Below are 9,520 nucleotides of genomic sequence, written 5' to 3'. Positions count from 1 at the left end.
TGATTATTTTGATGTTTTCTTGGATTCAGTTTGTAAGAATCTTCTTGAGTACTTTTGCATCAATATTCATAAGGGAAATTGATCTGAAGCTCTCTTTCTTTGTTGGGTCTTTGTGTGGTTTAGGTATCAGAGTAATTGTGGCTTCATAGAATGAATTGGGTAGAGTACCTTCTGTTTCTATTTTGTGGAATAGTTTGAGGAGTATTTGAATTAGGTCTTCTTGGAAGGTCTGATAGAACCCTGCACTAAACCCATCTGTTCCTGGGCTTTTTTAGGTTGGGAGACTATTAATGACTGTTTCTATTTCTTTAGGTGATATGGAACTGTTTAGATTGTCAATCTGATCCTGATTTAACTTTGGTACCTGGTATCTGTCTAGAAAATTGTCCATTTCAACCAGGTTTTCCAGTTTTGTTGATTATAAGCTTTTTGTAGTAGGATCTGATGATTTTTTGGATTTCCTCAGATTCTGTTGTTATATCTCCCTCTTCATATCTGATTTTGTTAATTAGTCCCTGTGCTCTCTAGTTAGTCTGGCTAGTGATTTATCTATCTTGTTGATTTTCTCAAAGAACCAGCTCCTGGTTTAGTTGAGTCTTTGTATAGTTCTTTTTGTTTCCACTTGGTTGATTTCAGCCCTGAGTTTGATTATTTCCTGCCAACTACTCCTCTTGGGTGAATTTGCTTCCTTTTGTTCCAGAGCTTTCAGGTGTGCTGTCAAGCTGCTAGTGTATGCTCACTCCAGCTTCTTTTTTGAGGCACTCAGAGCTGTGAGTTTTCCTCTTAGGAATGCATTCATTGTTTCCCATAAGTTTGGGTATGTTGTGGCTTCATTTTTATTAAACTCTAAAAAGTCTTTAATTTCTTTCTTTATTTCTTCCTTGGCCAAGTTGTCATTGAGTAGATTGTTGTTCAGCTTCCACATATTTGTGGGTTTTCTATTATTTATGTTGTTATTTAAGATAAGTCTTAATCTGTGGTGATCTGATAGGGTGCATGGGATTATTTCAATATTTTTGTATCTGCTGAGGCCTGTTTGATGACTGATTATATGGTCAGTTTTGGAGAAGGTACCATGAGGTGCTGAGAAGAAGGTATAACCTTTTGTTTTAGGATGGGATGTTCTGTTAGTTTCACTGTGTCTCTTTTTAGTTTCTGTTTCCAGGATCTGTCCATTGATGAGAGTGGGGTGTTGAAGTCTCCCACTATTATTGTATGAGGTGTAATGTGTGCTTTGAATTTTAGCAAAGTTTCTTTAATGAATGTGGATGCCCTTGCATTTGGAGCATAGATGTTCAATCTGAAATCCTCTTAATGCTTCAGTAGAGCTATCATATGTGTGCACCAGGTAATGTCTACTTGTAATCACCAATACTATTTTTCAAGCAAAATTGTAAAAGGTCTACATACTTTGAAGATTCCAGATTCTGCTATAAAGCAAATGCTCAGGGCTGTGCTGCGCTGTTGGCTTCTCTGTGTGCTTATGATTTGCTTAGAATCCTCTCATTATAAAATTGTATAGCCTCTGTATGTTGATATTCTGCTACAAAATGGCATGGCATGCCCTGAAGAGAGCATTTCACAGCACTCTCCATCTGTCCTGTTCTTAAACCTATGCCTATCCCACAATGCGCCCTGAGTCTCAACATTTTTCAGTGTTTCATAACCTACTTAGGTAAACTCAGCCTAAGAGCCTTTCCTTCTAGAACTCTCTAGAACTCCCAGTCTCTTAAATATGGCCACGAATAAAAAAACTTTTAACATTCTCTCTTTGAATGTCTGTTTGCAAACACGTACATATATACAACATAGGATCAGATCAAAGAGAAGGGGCCTCTCTCCTGACAGGATGACTGAATCAAATCAAGTCATAACACAAGATGGGTCCATCAGTTTCATCACCGGAAGTTGTTCTAAGGCATGGAGGGAATTATCCTGGTCAAAATGGAGTGAGTCACTGTGGCACTCATAAAGAGCGCGTGCTCCTGTAAATAATTCCTCACACAAAACTCTGTAAATAACAGGTATGCTTGCATGTGCACACATCACCAGCAGTAGCAGCAGCAGCTACAGCAGTGGCAGCAACAACAAAAAACTCTATTAAAAATACATACATACATACATACATACATACATACATACATACATAAAGCTGTATGTGATAGTTCATGCTTTTATTCTCAGCATTTGGGAAGTTGAGGCAGACAACAACAACAATATACCAGCCGTAATTAAAGGAGAAAAGAAAGCTTTTGGTGATGATCATGGGATTCCTGACCACATGACCACTGAACCAGCTCTACAAAAGATAATTGAAGGGATTCTTTGGAATGAGGAGAGAAGCAAATTTTTCACACCCACTGGGAAGAGAAGAGCAAAACTGCTCTTGAAAAAAAAAGTTATATAAGAGAGGATAAACAGAACACCAAACACAACAAAAACCAAGAAATGACAGGAAATAAATGTCAGCAACACCAGGAACAGCCCTCTCCACTTTGCTTCTAAGTGTTCTGCACAATGTCTCTTAACATATACCCAATCTCCAACTTGGTACATGTGTGCAGCTCTGGGGTACCTGCGTTATACAGGGCACTAAGTTTAAGCCACGATTCCAGGTGGCTGATCTGGAAAGCTTGCAGTGGAGTCATAAGATCCTTGTCAGCCTGAAAAGTCACTCTGGGGGATCGAGAGCCAGGGTCAAGGGAGTGGGTGTCCCATGTAGGATCTCAAAAGGGGTCAGGTCAAAATGGTAGGGGGTGTTCAGGGCCAAGGGGAGGGGCGCCAACCAGTCTGAGCCAGTCTCCAAGGTCAATTTAGTCAAGGTCTCTGGTAGGGGTTCTGTTTATTTTCTTTACCTGCCCTGAGCTCTGGGGATGGTACGAACAATGGGGCAGGAGGAGAATATTCCAAGCCCATCGGTACTTCCACAGGATCCCTTGTTCTAGAAACCTGGTGTTGTGGGTCCTGAATCTGTCCTGAATGATGTTGTGGGGCCGCCCTCAACATCAGATATTGGTGCACAGACACCAGGGAGGCTTGGGCTCTGAGCTCCACATAGATGGGGGACTGATTAGTGGCTCTTCCCATCCCTGCTGTCTCAGCACAGGCCTGGGGAAAGGCCTTGAATCCAGGTCCTAAGGTGCCCTGTCCAATATCTCAAACAACTTGTATTCATCTTCTATTCTGAGAGTCAGGACTCTGTAGATTCATTCCCTATCATGTATCCTTATTTCTCTATCCCTGCTCCTTTTTCTCCTCTGTCTCCCTGTTATGGTAGACTTTCTCAGCAACCTGCACTAAATACCTCTACAACCTATCCTGTCTTTCTAACCTCTGTGCTTTTTCCTGATATCTCTACTATCCTAGTTTATAAAAGCCATTGTCACAGTAGTTTTATGCTCTTTGCTGCTAGGGACATAGGGTGTATAATGGCACTCTAGAAAGGCTGTGGACAGCTCATCTGATCTCTGTTTAATCTCACATACCTTGGTCAAATTTGTGGGTCATCATGCAGCCCCCCTGAGACCTTAAAGTGGAGTCTGGTTGTAGACCTTTAGATGCCCCTTACCCTTTGCCATATTAAAGTCCCAGTCAGATCTATTCAGGGAGAGCCCACTGTCCATGACAGCCTGATCAATTGATGGTGTCCTTGTGTCTGTGGGGGTATTTTTTCAGCTTCTGGCTTCCTGCATTATAAATAAAACAGTCTCAAAGAGATTAACCGACCCTTTGGGAAAAGGGGGCAGTGGTGGGCTTTGGACTTTCAGTTGTAGAAGTCAGCTAAAGTGAAGGGCCAATGTTGCATAGCCTGATTGCACTTTTCCAGAGGCCCATATGCCCTCAGTAAGAGAGCCACCATGGAATCAGGGGAGGAGGGTGGCTCTCAGGTCTCTTCCCACTCCTCCCTCCCTCAAAGGGGGTTGCAAAGGCCCCAGTCTCATATGGGCTGAGGGTCCTGGAACAGGTACTGGCACTGGTGGGGCCATGGGTACAAGGGTAGGGAGATTGGAGGAAGAGGATCTTGGTGTAACAGATCTGCTGTTGAAGAGTTTTGGAGGATCAGAAGTTTCTTAGGTCCAGATCTCTCCACACTTCTTTCTTCCTGATAGTCTTAACCTGCAAGGTGGGTCTTGGGAAAGAAAGGCTTTTATCTATGAGGAATGGAGGAGGGGATCCTCTACTAGATTCTTCTAGGACCCTTGTCTTGATCTGTGTGTCTGAAGGATCTTGGACAAAAGACTCTCTCCTCTACTGCTTTGATCACCTACAAGTCAAAAGTCCCCACAAGTGGATCATGAGGAAAAGCAGAGAGTGACTAATTTGTCTTTCAGTCTGTTCAATGTCCAAAATAAAATGTATGTCAGTTTAAGTCCAAGAACATAGAAAGAGATACTAACAGAGAAAAACAGTCACCACACAGACAGCTCGACCCTGCCATGGGTGGGCATTCAGGTTCAATAACACAGAGACAATCAACACACAGTTTGCCCCTTCCAATGGCCTAGTTTCAGACACAAGGTGCTCCTGCCCATATGGTAGGAGCCAGATAAACCAGGTTATATAGCAAGACTCAGCTACCACTGATGTTGTCTTGCCATTTCCAGAAGGAGCAGGGTCTTCCCAGCTCTCCAGGGGGCCTGTAATGTCCTTAAGTTCTCCCCTCCCCCAGGTCACAATGATAAGGAATGTACGTCTGCCCATCACACTTATCCACACCAGAAACCATAGGCTCTCCAAGCCTCCCCACACTTCCAAGCAAAAGTTCAAACAGACTTATAGATTCAGACTTTGATGAACAGCAAGATAAACAGGAACCTAAGTAAAAAATCCAGACCTCAGATTCACCACTCCAGTGTGTTCCCACAAGGAGTCAGATTCCTGGACAACACACCAAATGTAAGACTCTCTCGAGCCTTAGCCTAGCATCCCATCACTAACAACATACAATACAGAAATGCTGACACTCACCCACACTCTCTCACCAGCATAGATTCTTTGGACTGCCAATTCAGAGACCCACGTGGGAATCCCGGACGAGCCCCCAAATGCTGTACCCTGTGCCCATGGGAAACCCAGAGGAGCCCAAGAATTCCGAAGTTCACTGCAACTTGAAAAAGAGTCTTATTGTTTCAAAGTCAAACTCAGATCACCTGCCTGCCCAACTCACCACATGAATGCTGGCAAGCAACTCTGAGTCCAGAAAACACTGGGTTTATATACAGTATAGTTAGGAATTGCATGAATTTTCACAGAAAAGGGGAATAGAGGGCTATAATCATTTAGTGGAATTGTACTGAAGCGGGGGGGGGGCGGTTAATGGGTATCTGTTCAGGGACTAATTTTATAGCCAGTTGTAACTGTCTGTGACCTGGCCTCTGATTTCCCTTGACCTTATTTCTCTAAGGTCTCAAGAAAAGGCACCTGGAGAATTCTATTGTTTATTAGGAGGAGTGTTGGAGACACAAAGGCAGGGAGGATGTCTTGCACTGTCTGTCAGAATATCCTCAATAAGAGGGAGTTTTATGGATAGTGCCATTCTAACACTAGGTGATAGGGAGGGAGGCCAGAGCACTACAGGAGGATGAAGCACAGAAACCATTTATCTGTGTATCATGCTTGGCAAGAGCTTGAGGGAGGATGGAAGCTTCTGGTGGGGTAGGGCAGGGAACACAGAAGAAAACTGTCTGTACACAACAGTTAAATATCCATAGTATCAGTAATTTGGGGTTACAACAAACTGTGCCCCAACGAAACATCATTTCAAATAACTTACTTTGCAAAGAAATTAAGAGTTTCCAAATCAATGTAATTATAGTGTTATGAATAGAAGGGGCTAGTGGGACAATTGATGCAGGTTAACTGGAGCATAGAAATTAGTGGTTATTATAAAGAGACACAGAGGTGAAATCTGGGAACTGTTATCTGAGAGCACTAAGAAGCTGTGTTACAGAGATGGCCAAGATTGTACCTCATGCTGCAGCTGGAGGTGGAAATGCATCAGAATCATCCGGGTGGTACTGGCTTTTAAGATATAAAGGGTTCATGGAGAACAGCTGAACCTTGACACTCAGAGAGGCCAGGGAAGGCCCTTTGTTGAAGTTGTTATTGTTTTGTTGTTTGTTTATTTTTATTTGTTTTATTCTTTTTTTCTTGATTCAAAATTCACTAGTTCCATTCCAAAGGCTGCCCTCTCCAATTCCCTCCTCAGAGATTTTTCTCCATGTGCCCACTTTTCCTTCATGTCTGAGAAGGAGAACACCCTCAATATTACCTATACCCTGATATATAAAATCTATACAGAATTAGGACCATCCTCACCTACTGATGCTTGACAAGGCAGCCCAATGATACTTACATGCCTGAGGCCTCAGATCATTGCATGTATGCTCTTGGTTAATAGATCAGGCTCTAGGTGTTCCCAAGTGTCCAGGTTAGATGGGACTATGGGGTTGCAATCACCTGCAGAGCCTAGAAAAGGCCATTTGTTGACGGGCAGTGGTGGCACACGTCTTTAATCCCAGCACTTGCGAGGCAGAGGCAGGCAGATTTCTGAATTCAAGACTAGCCTGGTCTACAAAGTGAATTCCAGGACATCTAGGGCTATACAGAGAAACCCTGTCTTGAAAAAAAAACCAAAAAAAGTCCATTTGTGAGGGTGCTGCCTTAGTTGCAGTTGATAATGTAGGACTGAAGAAGTCATGCAAAGAATTAGAGCCTAGGCACCATGAAGGGAGCCTATGTGAGGCTGGCTATTGGTAAAGCCTAGACGCAGTAAAAGACTCCAGTCTATTAGACATGCCAATACCACAGGGTGACCAACAAGAACAGTAGCAACGGAGTGTCATCAATCAAAGCCTAGAGTACTATACAAGGCAGAGATGAAGAAGTGACTCAAGCCCTTTGGAGGATCCCAGATGATCATGTGTGGATCCCAGACATTGGNACAAGAAGCTGCAACTTTAGGTTACCTTGGAGACTCCAGGATGTTAGAGAGGCCAGAGCCATAGATGACCAGCTCAGGAAAGCTGGTAACAAAGACTGGAACTATTCAAAGAGAAATATGTGTTTTGCAGTCAAGAAAGATGAAAGGAGTTGAAGATAAGTAGAGCCCATTGACAATAGACATGGAGACAAAGAGTTTGGAGTTTGCGCAGCTGACTTTCGATTTTGCTTTGGTCCAGTATTTCCTCACTATAACATTTTGGAGGAGGAATATACATCCTGTGATGTTGGACGTATATGATCTGTTTTTTGATTTGGATTTTATACAGCAAAGAATAAGTCAAAGAATGAACATCAGAGAAGATGATGAACTGAAGGCTTTTCAAACTTTTGAGAGTGTTATAGAATATGAGGACTTTGTGAGTTGGACTGAATATTTTAGCATAATGCTATGGCTAGGTATGGCCAATAGAATAATGTGTTTGAAAAGGGACCAGGGAGAGAAATGTGGTGATTTGAGGATGCTTGGCTCAAAGACTGACCTTAGGTGACTGTTTTGGAAGCTTCATCAACTCAAAACAGATCGCCATCCAAAAAGAGACAACCCCTGCTCTAACCTCAGTCAGTGGAAGCACATCCCAGGAAGTATGATACCCATGCAAGAAATATAGAACTTCATTCCTCTGTGGCCTTCTTATAGACTTATAGCAGAGGATGTGTCTAGAAGAGAGCCCAGTTATTCCAAATCTAAAGGTTGGGGAAAGGTGCATGTTGCACATCAGAGAACTAGATCAGAAGTAGAACTTCCTGCTCCAAATAATTTAGCTAAACTCCTCAGAAGGGTGCCTAGACATTTGAGACTTTAGTTAATTCTAGCTGGAGTCAAGTTGAAGGCAATCACAGTGTTAACCTGACTGACAATTATTGCCTGAAAGTTGTATCACCCTAGGTCGTGACTTCTTCCCAAAATAAATAATTTCTGAAACTTACTTAGACATAAAGTGATTTAAATATGCAAGGAGAAATAGAAAATGCTATATATATATATATATATATATATATGTATAGTCATAATTAGAACTAACATAACAATCCATCTTCCACCAATAAATGCATTCTAAATTTAAAATACTGAAATTGTGCCTTAACAGACAATATTTGAGGATGTGAAAATTAAGTATATAGATAAGTTTTCATATTCACTCAATAGATATTACATTCACAACCAATACAAAACTCAATTTTGAACCCAATTTGACAGGATTCTCAAGAACTGGAGTCTGTCAATGTGCTGGTTAATTCTGTGTCAACTTGACACAAGCTGGAGTAATCACAGAGAAAGGAGCTTCAGTTGGGGAAATGTCTCCAAGAGATCCAGCTGCAAGGCATTTTCTCAATTAGTGATCAAGGGGGCAGGTCCCCTTGTGGGTGGTGCCATCTCTGGGCTGGTAGTCTTGGGTTCTATGAGAGAGCAGGGTGAGCAAGCCAGAGGAAGCAAGCCAGTAAACAACATCCCTCCATGGCCTCTGCATCAGCTCCTGCTTCCTGACCTGCTTGAGTTCCAGTCCTGACTTCCTTGGTGATGAACAGCAGTATGGAAGTGTAAGATGAATAAACGATTTTCTCCCCAACTGCTTCTTGGTCATGATGTTTGTGTAGGAAGAGAAACCCTGACTAAGACAGTCAATCATTAACTCCATCAAGAGGAGCCAAGGAACGAAAGAGCTCCTCAGCTGGGGTCTGTGAAGTAGAGGTTCTCCTTGTGAAGATGCAGCCTCAGTATCACGAATCAAATGAAAGTGGAGGGAAAACATCAGGAGTCAGGGACACACAGATGAACCTCAACATGAAGTACCACATCCCCTCCACTATACACATATGTCCTCTACTGAAGTGACAAGAAGTAAACATGAAAAGTTATGTCAAAATAATTTATGTGATTTCACATTTCCTTTACAATAAGATAGAGAAATTGAGTATCCATACAGTGCTGTATGATTCAGAGGGGTTTTTAGAGGAAAAAGCAAAGTCACCACATTTCTTCACTGAGGACTTGAGCTGATATCACGAGGTGAACATGGCAGTTGAGGGGTGGTGTCTTCAGGGAGAGAGGCAGGATGTACATGTGGAACTGACAGTGGATAGGTGGCATTCCAGGCATTCCATCTGGGAACATGTGACTCCTGACTAGACATCATCAGTGATGGGTTCCCGAGAAGCTGTCCAGAAGAGGCAGACGTGCCATAGTCCCAAGGCTGGTATACTGGAGATGGCATCACCATTGGAGGTTGAGGGCTCTCAGAAGGCATGGGGTAACCAGACCGATCATACAGAGAACCTGAGAGGAGAACTAAGAGACACAGAGAGAGCATAAATATGGAACCCTCACTCTTCCTGAGTCACTACAAGCAATTGCCTGGCCTCGGGGTCACAGTCAANTATGAACATGTCCAAATTCCATTGCCTTGAGGTGACACAGGAAGTTAAATATTGGAGGCCAGAATTCATGCTACATGCAACAAAACAGTCCTGTATGAATGGGGCTTTACTCCATCGTCTGCTCAGCTCTGTCCTCATG

This window comes from Mus pahari, chromosome 8, assembly GCF_900095145.1.
Source record: "Mus pahari chromosome 8, PAHARI_EIJ_v1.1, whole genome shotgun sequence".
Lineage (NCBI taxonomy): Eukaryota > Metazoa > Chordata > Mammalia > Rodentia > Muridae > Mus > Mus pahari.
This window is presented reverse-complemented; position numbering follows the sequence as displayed.